Source organism: Schistocerca cancellata, chromosome 3, assembly GCF_023864275.1.
Source record: "Schistocerca cancellata isolate TAMUIC-IGC-003103 chromosome 3, iqSchCanc2.1, whole genome shotgun sequence".
In the NCBI taxonomy this organism is placed as follows: Eukaryota; Metazoa; Arthropoda; class Insecta; order Orthoptera; family Acrididae; genus Schistocerca; species Schistocerca cancellata.
In genome coordinates, this window is record NC_064628.1 from 705,606,078 (window position 1) to 705,621,184 (window position 15,107).

General features: G+C 54.8%; 40 non-coding genes across 40 annotated transcripts; all 40 read right to left on the reverse strand.

The window, feature by feature from the left end:
- Window positions 1-45: 45 nt before the first annotated feature.
- On the reverse strand, window positions 46-127 carry Trnal-aag (transfer RNA leucine (anticodon AAG)). The gene has a single exon. It is a non-coding gene; the product is annotated as a tRNA-Leu (tRNA).
- A 287-nt stretch (window positions 128-414) lies between these two features.
- On the reverse strand, window positions 415-486 carry Trnah-gug (transfer RNA histidin (anticodon GUG)). Its single transcript has one exon. It is a non-coding gene; the product is annotated as a tRNA-His (tRNA).
- A 382-nt stretch (window positions 487-868) lies between these two features.
- Window positions 869-940, reverse strand: Trnae-cuc (transfer RNA glutamic acid (anticodon CUC)). Its single transcript has one exon. It is a non-coding gene; the product is annotated as a tRNA-Glu (tRNA).
- Window positions 941-1,214: 274 nt separating this feature from the next.
- Trnal-cag (transfer RNA leucine (anticodon CAG)) lies at window positions 1,215-1,296 on the reverse strand. Its single transcript has one exon. It is a non-coding gene; the product is annotated as a tRNA-Leu (tRNA).
- A 78-nt stretch (window positions 1,297-1,374) lies between these two features.
- On the reverse strand, window positions 1,375-1,456 carry Trnal-aag (transfer RNA leucine (anticodon AAG)). The gene has a single exon. It is a non-coding gene; the product is annotated as a tRNA-Leu (tRNA).
- A 287-nt stretch (window positions 1,457-1,743) lies between these two features.
- On the reverse strand, window positions 1,744-1,815 carry Trnah-gug (transfer RNA histidin (anticodon GUG)). The gene has a single exon. It is a non-coding gene; the product is annotated as a tRNA-His (tRNA).
- Window positions 1,816-2,197: 382 nt separating this feature from the next.
- Trnae-cuc (transfer RNA glutamic acid (anticodon CUC)) lies at window positions 2,198-2,269 on the reverse strand. Its single transcript has one exon. It is a non-coding gene; the product is annotated as a tRNA-Glu (tRNA).
- Window positions 2,270-2,543: 274 nt separating this feature from the next.
- Trnal-cag (transfer RNA leucine (anticodon CAG)) lies at window positions 2,544-2,625 on the reverse strand. Its single transcript has one exon. It is a non-coding gene; the product is annotated as a tRNA-Leu (tRNA).
- A 78-nt stretch (window positions 2,626-2,703) lies between these two features.
- Trnal-aag (transfer RNA leucine (anticodon AAG)) lies at window positions 2,704-2,785 on the reverse strand. Its single transcript has one exon. It is a non-coding gene; the product is annotated as a tRNA-Leu (tRNA).
- Window positions 2,786-3,072: 287 nt separating this feature from the next.
- Window positions 3,073-3,144, reverse strand: Trnah-gug (transfer RNA histidin (anticodon GUG)). Its single transcript has one exon. It is a non-coding gene; the product is annotated as a tRNA-His (tRNA).
- A 382-nt stretch (window positions 3,145-3,526) lies between these two features.
- Window positions 3,527-3,598, reverse strand: Trnae-cuc (transfer RNA glutamic acid (anticodon CUC)). Its single transcript has one exon. It is a non-coding gene; the product is annotated as a tRNA-Glu (tRNA).
- A 274-nt stretch (window positions 3,599-3,872) lies between these two features.
- On the reverse strand, window positions 3,873-3,954 carry Trnal-cag (transfer RNA leucine (anticodon CAG)). The gene has a single exon. It is a non-coding gene; the product is annotated as a tRNA-Leu (tRNA).
- A 78-nt stretch (window positions 3,955-4,032) lies between these two features.
- On the reverse strand, window positions 4,033-4,114 carry Trnal-aag (transfer RNA leucine (anticodon AAG)). Its single transcript has one exon. It is a non-coding gene; the product is annotated as a tRNA-Leu (tRNA).
- Window positions 4,115-4,401: 287 nt separating this feature from the next.
- Trnah-gug (transfer RNA histidin (anticodon GUG)) lies at window positions 4,402-4,473 on the reverse strand. The gene has a single exon. It is a non-coding gene; the product is annotated as a tRNA-His (tRNA).
- A 382-nt stretch (window positions 4,474-4,855) lies between these two features.
- Window positions 4,856-4,927, reverse strand: Trnae-cuc (transfer RNA glutamic acid (anticodon CUC)). Its single transcript has one exon. It is a non-coding gene; the product is annotated as a tRNA-Glu (tRNA).
- A 274-nt stretch (window positions 4,928-5,201) lies between these two features.
- On the reverse strand, window positions 5,202-5,283 carry Trnal-cag (transfer RNA leucine (anticodon CAG)). Its single transcript has one exon. It is a non-coding gene; the product is annotated as a tRNA-Leu (tRNA).
- Window positions 5,284-5,361: 78 nt separating this feature from the next.
- Window positions 5,362-5,443, reverse strand: Trnal-aag (transfer RNA leucine (anticodon AAG)). The gene has a single exon. It is a non-coding gene; the product is annotated as a tRNA-Leu (tRNA).
- Window positions 5,444-5,730: 287 nt separating this feature from the next.
- Trnah-gug (transfer RNA histidin (anticodon GUG)) lies at window positions 5,731-5,802 on the reverse strand. The gene has a single exon. It is a non-coding gene; the product is annotated as a tRNA-His (tRNA).
- A 646-nt stretch (window positions 5,803-6,448) lies between these two features.
- Trnal-cag (transfer RNA leucine (anticodon CAG)) lies at window positions 6,449-6,530 on the reverse strand. Its single transcript has one exon. It is a non-coding gene; the product is annotated as a tRNA-Leu (tRNA).
- Window positions 6,531-6,608: 78 nt separating this feature from the next.
- Window positions 6,609-6,690, reverse strand: Trnal-aag (transfer RNA leucine (anticodon AAG)). Its single transcript has one exon. It is a non-coding gene; the product is annotated as a tRNA-Leu (tRNA).
- A 287-nt stretch (window positions 6,691-6,977) lies between these two features.
- On the reverse strand, window positions 6,978-7,049 carry Trnah-gug (transfer RNA histidin (anticodon GUG)). The gene has a single exon. It is a non-coding gene; the product is annotated as a tRNA-His (tRNA).
- Window positions 7,050-7,431: 382 nt separating this feature from the next.
- Window positions 7,432-7,503, reverse strand: Trnae-cuc (transfer RNA glutamic acid (anticodon CUC)). The gene has a single exon. It is a non-coding gene; the product is annotated as a tRNA-Glu (tRNA).
- Window positions 7,504-7,777: 274 nt separating this feature from the next.
- Window positions 7,778-7,859, reverse strand: Trnal-cag (transfer RNA leucine (anticodon CAG)). The gene has a single exon. It is a non-coding gene; the product is annotated as a tRNA-Leu (tRNA).
- A 78-nt stretch (window positions 7,860-7,937) lies between these two features.
- Window positions 7,938-8,019, reverse strand: Trnal-aag (transfer RNA leucine (anticodon AAG)). The gene has a single exon. It is a non-coding gene; the product is annotated as a tRNA-Leu (tRNA).
- Window positions 8,020-8,306: 287 nt separating this feature from the next.
- Trnah-gug (transfer RNA histidin (anticodon GUG)) lies at window positions 8,307-8,378 on the reverse strand. The gene has a single exon. It is a non-coding gene; the product is annotated as a tRNA-His (tRNA).
- Window positions 8,379-9,024: 646 nt separating this feature from the next.
- Trnal-cag (transfer RNA leucine (anticodon CAG)) lies at window positions 9,025-9,106 on the reverse strand. Its single transcript has one exon. It is a non-coding gene; the product is annotated as a tRNA-Leu (tRNA).
- Window positions 9,107-9,184: 78 nt separating this feature from the next.
- Trnal-aag (transfer RNA leucine (anticodon AAG)) lies at window positions 9,185-9,266 on the reverse strand. Its single transcript has one exon. It is a non-coding gene; the product is annotated as a tRNA-Leu (tRNA).
- A 287-nt stretch (window positions 9,267-9,553) lies between these two features.
- Trnah-gug (transfer RNA histidin (anticodon GUG)) lies at window positions 9,554-9,625 on the reverse strand. Its single transcript has one exon. It is a non-coding gene; the product is annotated as a tRNA-His (tRNA).
- Window positions 9,626-10,007: 382 nt separating this feature from the next.
- Trnae-cuc (transfer RNA glutamic acid (anticodon CUC)) lies at window positions 10,008-10,079 on the reverse strand. Its single transcript has one exon. It is a non-coding gene; the product is annotated as a tRNA-Glu (tRNA).
- A 274-nt stretch (window positions 10,080-10,353) lies between these two features.
- Trnal-cag (transfer RNA leucine (anticodon CAG)) lies at window positions 10,354-10,435 on the reverse strand. The gene has a single exon. It is a non-coding gene; the product is annotated as a tRNA-Leu (tRNA).
- A 78-nt stretch (window positions 10,436-10,513) lies between these two features.
- Window positions 10,514-10,595, reverse strand: Trnal-aag (transfer RNA leucine (anticodon AAG)). The gene has a single exon. It is a non-coding gene; the product is annotated as a tRNA-Leu (tRNA).
- Window positions 10,596-10,882: 287 nt separating this feature from the next.
- Window positions 10,883-10,954, reverse strand: Trnah-gug (transfer RNA histidin (anticodon GUG)). The gene has a single exon. It is a non-coding gene; the product is annotated as a tRNA-His (tRNA).
- Window positions 10,955-11,600: 646 nt separating this feature from the next.
- Window positions 11,601-11,682, reverse strand: Trnal-cag (transfer RNA leucine (anticodon CAG)). The gene has a single exon. It is a non-coding gene; the product is annotated as a tRNA-Leu (tRNA).
- Window positions 11,683-11,760: 78 nt separating this feature from the next.
- Window positions 11,761-11,842, reverse strand: Trnal-aag (transfer RNA leucine (anticodon AAG)). The gene has a single exon. It is a non-coding gene; the product is annotated as a tRNA-Leu (tRNA).
- Window positions 11,843-12,129: 287 nt separating this feature from the next.
- Window positions 12,130-12,201, reverse strand: Trnah-gug (transfer RNA histidin (anticodon GUG)). Its single transcript has one exon. It is a non-coding gene; the product is annotated as a tRNA-His (tRNA).
- A 646-nt stretch (window positions 12,202-12,847) lies between these two features.
- Trnal-cag (transfer RNA leucine (anticodon CAG)) lies at window positions 12,848-12,929 on the reverse strand. The gene has a single exon. It is a non-coding gene; the product is annotated as a tRNA-Leu (tRNA).
- Window positions 12,930-13,007: 78 nt separating this feature from the next.
- On the reverse strand, window positions 13,008-13,089 carry Trnal-aag (transfer RNA leucine (anticodon AAG)). Its single transcript has one exon. It is a non-coding gene; the product is annotated as a tRNA-Leu (tRNA).
- A 287-nt stretch (window positions 13,090-13,376) lies between these two features.
- On the reverse strand, window positions 13,377-13,448 carry Trnah-gug (transfer RNA histidin (anticodon GUG)). The gene has a single exon. It is a non-coding gene; the product is annotated as a tRNA-His (tRNA).
- An 806-nt stretch (window positions 13,449-14,254) lies between these two features.
- Window positions 14,255-14,336, reverse strand: Trnal-aag (transfer RNA leucine (anticodon AAG)). The gene has a single exon. It is a non-coding gene; the product is annotated as a tRNA-Leu (tRNA).
- Window positions 14,337-14,623: 287 nt separating this feature from the next.
- Window positions 14,624-14,695, reverse strand: Trnah-gug (transfer RNA histidin (anticodon GUG)). Its single transcript has one exon. It is a non-coding gene; the product is annotated as a tRNA-His (tRNA).
- Between the last annotated feature and the right edge of the window lie 412 nt (window positions 14,696-15,107).

Sequence of the window (15,107 nt, forward strand, 5' to 3'; positions counted from 1 at the left end):
ACCCCACGAGAAAACACCGCAATGGCACAAAAAACGAGAAAAAATTGGCAGCGGTGGGATTCGAACCCACGCCTCCGAAGAGACTGGTGCCTTAAACCAGCGCCTTAGACCGCTCGGCCACGCTACCTGTGCCACTGTTCATCGCTTTTGTAGAAACAGTCCACGACACAGCTTCCTGTTCTGCTGCGACTGGCTGCTCATCCATTGCACCTCAAACAAATGCCTTCTTCGAATGGAGATTCACTACACAGGCAGCTGCCCGCGCTCTGGTGCGGCGGCATTACGTGTTGATAATGAATTGGTAGTGCCACCTGCAGCCTGCGGAACATGAGTGAAAAATCAAGAGGGCACCGTGATTTCAAACACTGAGTCACAATCGTCACTGCAGCGACAGCAAGGCAAAAGCTTAAAAATTGCCGTGACCAGGATTCGAACCTGGGTTATTGCGGCCACAACGCAATGTCCTAACCACTAGACGATCACGGCCACGGAAGCACCGGCGACAGCAGTTCTCGCGACTGCAAGTGGCGATGAACAGCAAAGCTCGGCCCACACACCACTGCGTCTCCCCACAGCTGCGTCAGACGCGATCTCCATTATATGTATACTGGCAAACGAACGTGTCTGCGCTGTTAGGACACCAAACAGTGTGGTTAGCTGCATTCAACCCCCGTGGCAATGGCTTGCAGTCCTCCAGGTCTGTTGACCACAGGTATGTGCCTCGATAAGAGGTGGACAGATGTCGCATCGCTCTCGCCGTCACTTGTCACGCCGAATCGTACTTAACGTAGTTTTCTGCAAGCGTCAGCGGAGCGTCAGTCGAGCTAAGTCGGGCCAAGTCGCATAAGAGGAGCAACAAAATGCGCATTTCCGGTACCGGGAATCGAACCCGGGCCTCCTGGGTGAGAGCCAGGTATCCTAGCCACTAGACCACACCGGACAACGGCACAAGGGCTCCTCCAGCGAACACAGCAATCTATACGCACGCTACTTAACGACAACTGTAAAAATAGACGCTCCCACTTTGTACAACGGCATGCTCGGGACACATTTCGTGGAGACGAACGCCAGCCATCATGACACCAAACTGCCCCTGTGAATCATGTCGTTGCACCGCGCACTGTGCTGCGACAATTTAAGAAAGAGACGCTCACGGCTTGCTGCGCTCTTTCGTCGCGGGTAGTCAGTGCTCCGGCTTTCGAGACAGAAAACATTGGCAGCGGTGGGATTCGAACCCATGCCTCCGAGGAGACTGGTGCCTGAAACCAGCGCCTTAGGCCGCTCGGCCACGCTACCGACGCCTCACGGCGGTCAGAGGAGCTGCGTTCTACCCCACGAGAAAACACCGCAATGGCACAAAAAACGAGAAAAAATTGGCAGCGGTGGGATTCGAACCCACGCCTCCGAAGAGACTGGTGCCTTAAACCAGCGCCTTAGACCGCTCGGCCACGCTACCTGTGCCACTGTTCATCGCTTTTGTAGAAACAGTCCACGACACAGCTTCCTGTTCTGCTGCGACTGGCTGCTCATCCATTGCACCTCAAACAAATGCCTTCTTCGAATGGAGATTCACTACACAGGCAGCTGCCCGCGCTCTGGTGCGGCGGCATTACGTGTTGATAATGAATTGGTAGTGCCACCTGCAGCCTGCGGAACATGAGTGAAAAATCAAGAGGGCACCGTGATTTCAAACACTGAGTCACAATCGTCACTGCAGCGACAGCAAGGCAAAAGCTTAAAAATTGCCGTGACCAGGATTCGAACCTGGGTTATTGCGGCCACAACGCAATGTCCTAACCACTAGACGATCACGGCCACGGAAGCACCGGCGACAGCAGTTCTCGCGACTGCAAGTGGCGATGAACAGCAAAGCTCGGCCCACACACCACTGCGTCTCCCCACAGCTGCGTCAGACGCGATCTCCATTATATGTATACTGGCAAACGAACGTGTCTGCGCTGTTAGGACACCAAACAGTGTGGTTAGCTGCATTCAACCCCCGTGGCAATGGCTTGCAGTCCTCCAGGTCTGTTGACCACAGGTATGTGCCTCGATAAGAGGTGGACAGATGTCGCATCGCTCTCGCCGTCACTTGTCACGCCGAATCGTACTTAACGTAGTTTTCTGCAAGCGTCAGCGGAGCGTCAGTCGAGCTAAGTCGGGCCAAGTCGCATAAGAGGAGCAACAAAATGCGCATTTCCGGTACCGGGAATCGAACCCGGGCCTCCTGGGTGAGAGCCAGGTATCCTAGCCACTAGACCACACCGGACAACGGCACAAGGGCTCCTCCAGCGAACACAGCAATCTATACGCACGCTACTTAACGACAACTGTAAAAATAGACGCTCCCACTTTGTACAACGGCATGCTCGGGACACATTTCGTGGAGACGAACGCCAGCCATCATGACACCAAACTGCCCCTGTGAATCATGTCGTTGCACCGCGCACTGTGCTGCGACAATTTAAGAAAGAGACGCTCACGGCTTGCTGCGCTCTTTCGTCGCGGGTAGTCAGTGCTCCGGCTTTCGAGACAGAAAACATTGGCAGCGGTGGGATTCGAACCCACGCCTCCGAGGAGACTGGTGCCTGAAACCAGCGCCTTAGGCCGCTCGGCCACGCTACCGACGCCTCACGGCGGTCAGAGGAGCTGCGTTCTACCCCACGAGAAAACACCGCAATGGCACAAAAAACGAGAAAAAATTGGCAGCGGTGGGATTCGAACCCACGCCTCCGAAGAGACTGGTGCCTTAAACCAGCGCCTTAGACCGCTCGGCCACGCTACCTGTGCCACTGTTCATCGCTTTTGTAGAAACAGTCCACGACACAGCTTCCTGTTCTGCTGCGACTGGCTGCTCATCCATTGCACCTCAAACAAATGCCTTCTTCGAATGGAGATTCACTACACAGGCAGCTGCCCGCGCTCTGGTGCGGCGGCATTACGTGTTGATAATGAATTGGTAGTGCCACCTGCAGCCTGCGGAACATGAGTGAAAAATCAAGAGGGCACCGTGATTTCAAACACTGAGTCACAATCGTCACTGCAGCGACAGCAAGGCAAAAGCTTAAAAATTGCCGTGACCAGGATTCGAACCTGGGTTATTGCGGCCACAACGCAATGTCCTAACCACTAGACGATCACGGCCACGGAAGCACCGGCGACAGCAGTTCTCGCGACTGCAAGTGGCGATGAACAGCAAAGCTCGGCCCACACACCACTGCGTCTCCCCACAGCTGCGTCAGACGCGATCTCCATTATATGTATACTGGCAAACGAACGTGTCTGCGCTGTTAGGACACCAAACAGTGTGGTTAGCTGCATTCAACCCCCGTGGCAATGGCTTGCAGTCCTCCAGGTCTGTTGACCACAGGTATGTGCCTCGATAAGAGGTGGACAGATGTCGCATCGCTCTCGCCGTCACTTGTCACGCCGAATCGTACTTAACGTAGTTTTCTGCAAGCGTCAGCGGAGCGTCAGTCGAGCTAAGTCGGGCCAAGTCGCATAAGAGGAGCAACAAAATGCGCATTTCCGGTACCGGGAATCGAACCCGGGCCTCCTGGGTGAGAGCCAGGTATCCTAGCCACTAGACCACACCGGACAACGGCACAAGGGCTCCTCCAGCGAACACAGCAATCTATACGCACGCTACTTAACGACAACTGTAAAAATAGACGCTCCCACTTTGTACAACGGCATGCTCGGGACACATTTCGTGGAGACGAACGCCAGCCATCATGACACCAAACTGCCCCTGTGAATCATGTCGTTGCACCGCGCACTGTGCTGCGACAATTTAAGAAAGAGACGCTCACGGCTTGCTGCGCTCTTTCGTCGCGGGTAGTCAGTGCTCCGGCTTTCGAGACAGAAAACATTGGCAGCGGTGGGATTCGAACCCACGCCTCCGAGGAGACTGGTGCCTGAAACCAGCGCCTTAGGCCGCTCGGCCACGCTACCGACGCCTCACGGCGGTCAGAGGAGCTGCGTTCTACCCCACGAGAAAACACCGCAATGGCACAAAAAACGAGAAAAAATTGGCAGCGGTGGGATTCGAACCCACGCCTCCGAAGAGACTGGTGCCTTAAACCAGCGCCTTAGACCGCTCGGCCACGCTACCTGTGCCACTGTTCATCGCTTTTGTAGAAACAGTCCACGACACAGCTTCCTGTTCTGCTGCGACTGGCTGCTCATCCATTGCACCTCAAACAAATGCCTTCTTCGAATGGAGATTCACTACACAGGCAGCTGCCCGCGCTCTGGTGCGGCGGCATTACGTGTTGATAATGAATTGGTAGTGCCACCTGCAGCCTGCGGAACATGAGTGAAAAATCAAGAGGGCACCGTGATTTCAAACACTGAGTCACAATCGTCACTGCAGCGACAGCAAGGCAAAAGCTTAAAAATTGCCGTGACCAGGATTCGAACCTGGGTTATTGCGGCCACAACGCAATGTCCTAACCACTAGACGATCACGGCCACGGAAGCACCGGCGACAGCAGTTCTCGCGACTGCAAGTGGCGATGAACAGCAAAGCTCGGCCCACACACCACTGCGTCTCCCCACAGCTGCGTCAGACGCGATCTCCATTATATGTATACTGGCAAACGAACGTGTCTGCGCTGTTAGGACACCAAACAGTGTGGTTAGCTGCATTCAACCCCCGTGGCAATGGCTTGCAGTCCTCCAGGTCTGTTGACCACAGGTATGTGCCTCGATAAGAGGTGGACAGATGTCGCATCGCTCTCGCCGTCACTTGTCACGCCGAATCGTACTTAACGTAGATTTCTGCAAGCGTCAGCGGAGCGTCAGTCGAGCTAAGTCGGGCCAAGTCGCATAAGAGGAGCAACAAAATGCGCATTTCCGGTACCGGGAATCGAACCCGGGCCTCCTGGGTGAGAGCCAGGTATCCTAGCCACTAGACCACACCGGACAACGGCACAAGGGCTCCTCCAGCGAACACAGCAATCTATACGCACGCTACTTAACGACAACTGTAAAAATAGACGCTCCCACTTTGTACAACGGCATGCTCGGGACACATTTCGTGGAGACGAACGCCAGCCATCATGACACCAAACTGCCCCTGTGAATCATGTCGTTGCACCGCGCACTGTGCTGCGACAATTTAAGAAAGAGACGCTCACGGCTTGCTGCGCTCTTTCGTCGCGGGTAGTCAGTGCTCCGGCTTTCGAGACAGAAAACATTGGCAGCGGTGGGATTCGAACCCATGCCTCCGAGGAGACTGGTGCCTGAAACCAGCGCCTTAGGCCGCTCGGCCACGCTACCGACGCCTCACGGCGGTCAGAGGAGCTGCGTTCTACCCCACGAGAAAACACCGCAATGGCACAAAAAACGAGAAAAAATTGGCAGCGGTGGGATTCGAACCCACGCCTCCGAAGAGACTGGTGCCTTAAACCAGCGCCTTAGACCGCTCGGCCACGCTACCTGTGCCACTGTTCATCGCTTTTGTAGAAACAGTCCACGACACAGCTTCCTGTTCTGCTGCGACTGGCTGCTCATCCATTGCACCTCAAACAAATGCCTTCTTCGAATGGAGATTCACTACACAGGCAGCTGCCCGCGCTCTGGTGCGGCGGCATTACGTGTTGATAATGAATTGGTAGTGCCACCTGCAGCCTGCGGAACATGAGTGAAAAATCAAGAGGGCACCGTGATTTCAAACACTGAGTCACAATCGTCACTGCAGCGACAGCAAGGCAAAAGCTTAAAAATTGCCGTGACCAGGATTCGAACCTGGGTTATTGCGGCCACAACGCAATGTCCTAACCACTAGACGATCACGGCCACGGAAGCACCGGCGACAGCAGTTCTCGCGACTGCAAGTGGCGATGAACAGCAAAGCTCGGCCCACACACCACTGCGTCTCCCCACAGCTGCGTCAGACGCGATCTCCATTATATGTATACTGGCAAACGAACGTGTCTGCGCTGTTAGGACTCCAAACAGTGTGGTTAGCTGCATTCAACCCCCGTGGCAATGGCTTGCAGTCCTCCAGGTCTGTTGACCACAGGTATGTGCCTCGATAAGAGGTGGACAGATGTCGCATCGCTCTCGCCGTCACTTGTCACGCCGAATCGTACTTAACGTAGTTTTCTGCAAGCGTCAGCGGAGCGTCAGTCGAGCTAAGTCGTATCCTAGCCACTAGACCACACCGGACAACGGCACAAGGGCTCCTCCAGCGAACACAGCAATCTATACGCACGCTACTTAACGACAACTGTAAAAATAGACGCTCCCACTTTGTACAACGGCATGCTCGGGACACATTTCGTGGAGACGAACGCCAGCCATCATGACACCAAACTGCCCCTGTGAATCATGTCGTTGCACCGCGCACTGTGCTGCGACAATTTAAGAAAGAGACGCTCACGGCTTGCTGCGCTGTTTCGTCGCGGGTAGTCAGTGCTCCGGCTTTCGAGACAGAAAACATTGGCAGCGGTGGGATTCGAACCCACGCCTCCGAGGAGACTGGTGCCTGAAACCAGCGCCTTAGGCCAATCGGCCACGCTACCGACGCCTCACGGCGGTCAGAGGAGCTGCGTTCTACCCCACGAGAAAACACCGCAATGGCACAAAAAACGAGAAAAAATTGGCAGCGGTGGGATTCGAACCCACGCCTCCGAAGAGACTGGTGCCTTAAACCAGCGCCTTAGACCGCTCGGCCACGCTACCTGTGCCACTGTTCATCGCTTTTGTAGAAACAGTCCACGACACAGCTTCCTGTTCTGCTGCGACTGGCTGCTCATCCATTGCACCTCAAACAAATGCCTTCTTCGAATGGAGATTCACTACACAGGCAGCTGCCCGCGCTCTGGTGCGGCGGCATTACGTGTTGATAATGAATTGGTAGTGCCACCTGCAGCCTGCGGAACATGAGTGAAAAATCAAGAGGGCACCGTGATTTCAAACACTGAGTCACAATCGTCACTGCAGCGACAGCAAGGCAAAAGCTTAAAAATTGCCGTGACCAGGATTCGAACCTGGGTTATTGCGGCCACAACGCAATGTCCTAACCACTAGACGATCACGGCCACGGAAGCACCGGCGACAGCAGTTCTCGCGACTGCAAGTGGCGATGAACAGCAAAGCTCGGCCCACACACCACTGCGTCTCCCCACAGCTGCGTCAGACGCGATCTCCATTATATGTATACTGGCAAACGAACGTGTCTGCGCTGTTAGGACACCAAACAGTGTGGTTAGCTGCATTCAACCCCCGTGGCAATGGCTTGCAGTCCTCCAGGTCTGTTGACCACAGGTATGTGCCTCGATAAGAGGTGGACAGATGTCGCATCGCTCTCGCCGTCACTTGTCACGCCGAATCGTACTTAACGTAGTTTTCTGCAAGCGTCAGCGGAGCGTCAGTCGAGCTAAGTCGGGCCAAGTCGCATAAGAGGAGCAACAAAATGCGCATTTCCGGTACCGGGAATCGAACCCGGGCCTCCTGGGTGAGAGCCAGGTATCCTAGCCACTAGACCACACCGGACAACGGCACAAGGGCTCCTCCAGCGAACACAGCAATCTATACGCACGCTACTTAACGACAACTGTAAAAATAGACGCTCCCACTTTGTACAACGGCATGCTCGGGACACATTTCGTGGAGACGAACGCCAGCCATCATGACACCAAACTGCCCCTGTGAATCATGTCGTTGCACCGCGCACTGTGCTGCGACAATTTAAGAAAGAGACGCTCACGGCTTGCTGCGCTCTTTCGTCGCGGGTAGTCAGTGCTCCGGCTTTCGAGACAGAAAACATTGGCAGCGGTGGGATTCGAACCCATGCCTCCGAGGAGACTGGTGCCTGAAACCAGCGCCTTAGGCCGCTCGGCCACGCTACCGACGCCTCACGGCGGTCAGAGGAGCTGCGTTCTACCCCACGAGAAAACACCGCAATGGCACAAAAAACGAGAAAAAATTGGCAGCGGTGGGATTCGAACCCACGCCTCCGAAGAGACTGGTGCCTTAAACCAGCGCCTTAGACCGCTCGGCCACGCTACCTGTGCCACTGTTCATCGCTTTTGTAGAAACAGTCCACGACACAGCTTCCTGTTCTGCTGCGACTGGCTGCTCATCCATTGCACCTCAAACAAATGCCTTCTTCGAATGGAGATTCACTACACAGGCAGCTGCCCGCGCTCTGGTGCGGCGGCATTACGTGTTGATAATGAATTGGTAGTGCCACCTGCAGCCTGCGGAACATGAGTGAAAAATCAAGAGGGCACCGTGATTTCAAACACTGAGTCACAATCGTCACTGCAGCGACAGCAAGGCAAAAGCTTAAAAATTGCCGTGACCAGGATTCGAACCTGGGTTATTGCGGCCACAACGCAATGTCCTAACCACTAGACGATCACGGCCACGGAAGCACCGGCGACAGCAGTTCTCGCGACTGCAAGTGGCGATGAACAGCAAAGCTCGGCCCACACACCACTGCGTCTCCCCACAGCTGCGTCAGACGCGATCTCCATTATATGTATACTGGCAAACGAACGTGTCTGCGCTGTTAGGACTCCAAACAGTGTGGTTAGCTGCATTCAACCCCCGTGGCAATGGCTTGCAGTCCTCCAGGTCTGTTGACCACAGGTATGTGCCTCGATAAGAGGTGGACAGATGTCGCATCGCTCTCGCCGTCACTTGTCACGCCGAATCGTACTTAACGTAGTTTTCTGCAAGCGTCAGCGGAGCGTCAGTCGAGCTAAGTCGTATCCTAGCCACTAGACCACACCGGACAACGGCACAAGGGCTCCTCCAGCGAACACAGCAATCTATACGCACGCTACTTAACGACAACTGTAAAAATAGACGCTCCCACTTTGTACAACGGCATGCTCGGGACACATTTCGTGGAGACGAACGCCAGCCATCATGACACCAAACTGCCCCTGTGAATCATGTCGTTGCACCGCGCACTGTGCTGCGACAATTTAAGAAAGAGACGCTCACGGCTTGCTGCGCTGTTTCGTCGCGGGTAGTCAGTGCTCCGGCTTTCGAGACAGAAAACATTGGCAGCGGTGGGATTCGAACCCACGCCTCCGAGGAGACTGGTGCCTGAAACCAGCGCCTTAGGCCAATCGGCCACGCTACCGACGCCTCACGGCGGTCAGAGGAGCTGCGTTCTACCCCACGAGAAAACACCGCAATGGCACAAAAAACGAGAAAAAATTGGCAGCGGTGGGATTCGAACCCACGCCTCCGAAGAGACTGGTGCCTTAAACCAGCGCCTTAGACCGCTCGGCCACGCTACCTGTGCCACTGTTCATCGCTTTTGTAGAAACAGTCCACGACACAGCTTCCTGTTCTGCTGCGACTGGCTGCTCATCCATTGCACCTCAAACAAATGCCTTCTTCGAATGGAGATTCACTACACAGGCAGCTGCCCGCGCTCTGGTGCGGCGGCATTACGTGTTGATAATGAATTGGTAGTGCCACCTGCAGCCTGCGGAACATGAGTGAAAAATCAAGAGGGCACCGTGATTTCAAACACTGAGTCACAATCGTCACTGCAGCGACAGCAAGGCAAAAGCTTAAAAATTGCCGTGACCAGGATTCGAACCTGGGTTATTGCGGCCACAACGCAATGTCCTAACCACTAGACGATCACGGCCACGGAAGCACCGGCGACAGCAGTTCTCGCGACTGCAAGTGGCGATGAACAGCAAAGCTCGGCCCACACACCACTGCGTCTCCCCACAGCTGCGTCAGACGCGATCTCCATTATATGTATACTGGCAAACGAACGTGTCTGCGCTGTTAGGACACCAAACAGTGTGGTTAGCTGCATTCAACCCCCGTGGCAATGGCTTGCAGTCCTCCAGGTCTGTTGACCACAGGTATGTGCCTCGATAAGAGGTGGACAGATGTCGCATCGCTCTCGCCGTCACTTGTCACGCCGAATCGTACTTAACGTAGTTTTCTGCAAGCGTCAGCGGAGCGTCAGTCGAGCTAAGTCGGGCCAAGTCGCATAAGAGGAGCAACAAAATGCGCATTTCCGGTACCGGGAATCGAACCCGGGCCTCCTGGGTGAGAGCCAGGTATCCTAGCCACTAGACCACACCGGACAACGGCACAAGGGCTCCTCCAGCGAACACAGCAATCTATACGCACGCTACTTAACGACAACTGTAAAAATAGACGCTCCCACTTTGTACAACGGCATGCTCGGGACACATTTCGTGGAGACGAACGCCAGCCATCATGACACCAAACTGCCCCTGTGAATCATGTCGTTGCACCGCGCACTGTGCTGCGACAATTTAAGAAAGAGACGCTCACGGCTTGCTGCGCTCTTTCGTCGCGGGTAGTCAGTGCTCCGGCTTTCGAGACAGAAAACATTGGCAGCGGTGGGATTCGAACCCATGCCTCCGAGGAGACTGGTGCCTGAAACCAGCGCCTTAGGCCGCTCGGCCACGCTACCGACGCCTCACGGCGGTCAGAGGAGCTGCGTTCTACCCCACGAGAAAACACCGCAATGGCACAAAAAACGAGAAAAAATTGGCAGCGGTGGGATTCGAACCCACGCCTCCGAAGAGACTGGTGCCTTAAACCAGCGCCTTAGACCGCTCGGCCACGCTACCTGTGCCACTGTTCATCGCTTTTGTAGAAACAGTCCACGACACAGCTTCCTGTTCTGCTGCGACTGGCTGCTCATCCATTGCACCTCAAACAAATGCCTTCTTCGAATGGAGATTCACTACACAGGCAGCTGCCCGCGCTCTGGTGCGGCGGCATTACGTGTTGATAATGAATTGGTAGTGCCACCTGCAGCCTGCGGAACATGAGTGAAAAATCAAGAGGGCACCGTGATTTCAAACACTGAGTCACAATCGTCACTGCAGCGACAGCAAGGCAAAAGCTTAAAAATTGCCGTGACCAGGATTCGAACCTGGGTTATTGCGGCCACAACGCAATGTCCTAACCACTAGACGATCACGGCCACGGAAGCACCGGCGACAGCAGTTCTCGCGACTGCAAGTGGCGATGAACAGCAAAGCTCGGCCCACACACCACTGCGTCTCCCCACAGCTGCGTCAGACGCGATCTCCATTATATGTATACTGGCAAACGAACGTGTCTGCGCTGTTAGGACTCCAAACAGTGTGGTTAGCTGCATTCAACCCCCGTGGCAATGGCTTGCAGTCCTCCAGGTCTGTTGACCACAGGTATGTGCCTCGATAAGAGGTGGACAGATGTCGCATCGCTCTCGCCGTCACTTGTCACGCCGAATCGTACTTAACGTAGTTTTCTGCAAGCGTCAGCGGAGCGTCAGTCGAGCTAAGTCGTATCCTAGCCACTAGACCACACCGGACAACGGCACAAGGGCTCCTCCAGCGAACACAGCAATCTATACGCACGCTACTTAACGACAACTGTAAAAATAGACGCTCCCACTTTGTACAACGGCATGCTCGGGACACATTTCGTGGAGACGAACGCCAGCCATCATGACACCAAACTGCCCCTGTGAATCATGTCGTTGCACCGCGCACTGTGCTGCGACAATTTAAGAAAGAGACGCTCACGGCTTGCTGCGCTCTTTCGTCGCGGGTAGTCAGTGCTCCGGCTTTCGAGACAGAAAACATTGGCAGCGGTGGGATTCGAACCCACGCCTCCGAGGAGAATGGTGCCTGAAACCAGCGCCTTAGGCCGCTCGGCCACGCTACCGACGCCTCACGGCGGTCAGAGGAGCTGCGTTCTACCCCACGAGAAAACACCGCAATGGCACAAAAAACGAGAAAAAATTGGCAGCGGTGGGATTCGAACCCACGCCTCCGAAGAGACTGGTGTCTTAAACCAGCGCCTTAGACCGCTCGGCCACGCTACCTGTGCCACTGTTCATCGCTTTTGTAGAAACAGTCCACGACACAGCTTCCTGTTCTGCTGCGACTGGCTGCTCATCCATTGCACCTCAAACAAATGCCTTCTTCGAATGGAGATTCACTACACAGGCAGCTGCCCGCGCTCTGGTGCGGCGGCATTACGTGTTGATAATGAATTGGTAGTGCCACCTGCAGCCTGCGGAACATGAGTGAAAAATCAAGAGGGCACCGTGATTTCAAACACTGAGTCACAATCGTCACTGCAGCGACAGCAAGGCAAAAGCTTAAAAATTGCCGTGACCAGGATTCGAACCTGGGTTGTTGCGGCCACAACGCAATGTCCTAACCACTAGACGATCACGGCCACGGAAGCACCGGCGACAGCAGTTCTCGCGACTGCAAGTGGCGATGAACAGCAAAGCTCGGCCCACACACCACTGCGTCTCCCCACAGCTGCGTCAGACGCGATCTCCATTATATGTATACTGGCAAACGAACGTGTCTGCGCTGTTAGGACACCAAACAGTGTGGTTAGCTGCATTCAACCCCCGTGGCAATGGCTTGCAGTCCTCCAGGTCTGTTGACCACAGGTATGTGCCTCGATAAGAGGTGGACAGATGTCGCATCGCTCTCGCCGTCACTTGTCACGCCGAATCGTACTTAACGTAGTTTTCTGCAAGCGTCAGCGGAGCGTCAGTCGAGCTAAGTCGTATCCTAGCCACTAGACCACACCGGACAACGGCACAAGGGCTCCTCCAGCGAACACAGCAATCTATACGCACGCTACTTAACGACAACTGTAAAAATAGACGCTCCCACTTTGTACAACGGCATGCTCGGGACACATTTCGTGGAGACGAACGCCAGCCATCATGACACCAAACTGCCCCTGTGAATCATGTCGTTGCACCGCGCACTGTGCTGCGACAATTTAAGAAAGAGACGCTCACGGCTTGCTGCGCTCTTTCGTCGCGGGTAGTCAGTGCTCCGGCTTTCGAGACAGAAAACATTGGCAGCGGTGGGATTCGAACCCACGCCTCCGAGGAGACTGGTGCCTGAAACCAGCGCCTTAGGCCGCTCGGCCACGCTACCGACGCCTCACGGCGGTCAGAGGAGCTGCGTTCTACCCCACGAGAAAACACCGCAATGGCACAAAAAACGAGAAAAAATTGGCAGCGGTGGGATTCGAACCCACGCCTCCGAAGAGACTGGTGCCTTAAACCAGCGCCTTAGACCGCTCGGCCACGCTACCTGTGCCACTGTTCATCGCTTTTGTAGAAACAGTCCACGACACAGCTTCCTGTTCTGCTGCGACTGGCTGCTCATCCATTGCACCTAAAACAAATGCCTTCTTCGAATGGAGATTCACTACACAGGCAGCTGCCCGCGCTCTGGTGCGGCGGCATTACGTGTTGATAATGAATTGGTAGTGCCACCTGCAGCCTGCGGAACATGAGTGAAAAATCAAGAGGGCACCGTGATTTCAAACACTGAGTCACAATCGTCACTGCAGCGACAGCAAGGCAAAAGCTTAAAAATTGCCGTGACCAGGATTCGAACCTGGGTTATTGCGGCCACAACGCAATGTCCTAACCACTAGACGATCACGGCCACGGAAGCACCGCCGACAGCAGTTCTCGCGACTGCAAGTGGCGATGAACAGCAAAGCTCGGCCCACACACCACTGCGTCTCCCCACAGCTGCGTCAGACGCGATCTCCATTATATGTATACTGGCAAACGAACGTGTCTGCGCTGTTAGGACACCAAACAGTGTGGTTAGCTGCATTCAACCCCCGTGGCAATGGCTTGCAGTCCTCCAGGTCTGTTGACCACAGGTATGTGCCTCGATAAGAGGTGGACAGATGTCGCATCGCTCTCGCCGTCACTTGTCACGCCGAATCGTACTTAACGTAGTTTTCTGCAAGCGTCAGCGGAGCGTCAGTCGAGCTAAGTCGTATCCTAGCCACTAGACCACACCGGACAACGGCACAAGGGCTCCTCCAGCGAACACAGCAATCTATACGCACGCTACTTAACGACAACTGTAAAAATAGACGCTCCCACTTTGTACAACGGCATGCTCAGGACACATTTCGTGGAGACGAACGCCAGCCATCATGACACCAAACTGCCCCTGTGAATCATGTCGTTGCACCGCGCACTGTGCTGCGACAATTTAAGAAAGAGACGCTCACGGCTTGCTGCGCTCTTTCGTCGCGGGTAGTCAGTGCTCCGGCTTTCGAGACAGAAAACATTGGCAGTGGTGGGATTCGAACCCACGCCTCCGAGGAGACTGGTGCCTGAAACCAGCGCCTTAGGCCGCTCGGTCACGCTACCGACGCCTCACGGCGGTCAGAGGAGCTGCGTTCTACCCCACGAGAAAACACCGCAATGGCACAAAAAACGAGAAAAAATTGGCAGCGGTGGGATTCGAACCCACGCCTCCGAAGAGACTGGTGCCTTAAACCAGCGCCTTAGACCGCTCGGCCACGCTACCTGTGCCACTGTTCATCGCTTTTGTAGAAACAGTCCACGACACAGCTTCCTGTTCTGCTGCGACTGGCTGCTCATCCATTGCACCTCAAACAAATGCCTTCTTCGAATGGAGATTCACTACACAGGCAGCTGCCCGCGCTCTGGTGCGGCGGCATTACGTGTTGATAATGAATTGGTAGTGCCACCTGCAGCCTGCGGAACATGAGTGAAAAATCAAGAGGGCACCGTGATTTCAAACACTGAGTCACAATCGTCACTGCAGCGACAGCAAGGCAAAAGCTTAAAAATTGCCGTGACCAGGATTCGAACCTGGGTTATTGCGGCCACAACGCAATGTCCTAACCACTAGACGATCACGGCCACGGAAGCACCGGCGACAGCAGTTCTCGCGACTGCAAGTGGCGATGAACAGCAAAGCTCGGCCCACACACCACTGCGTCTCCCCACAGCTGCGTCAGACGCGATCTCCATTATATGTATACTGGCAAACGAACGTGTCTGCGCTGTTAGGACACCAAACAGTGTGGTTAGCTGCATTCAACCCCCGTGGCAATGGCTTGCAGTCCTCCAGGTCTGTTGACCACAGGTATGTGCCTCGATAAGAGGTGGACAGATGTCGCATCGCTCTCGCCGTCACTTGTCACGCCGAATCGTACTTAACGTAGTTTTCTGCAAGCGTCAGCGGAGCGTCAGTCGAGCTAAGTCGTATCCTAGCCACTAGACCACACCGGACAACGGCACAAGGGCTCCTCCAGCGAACACAGCAAGCTAT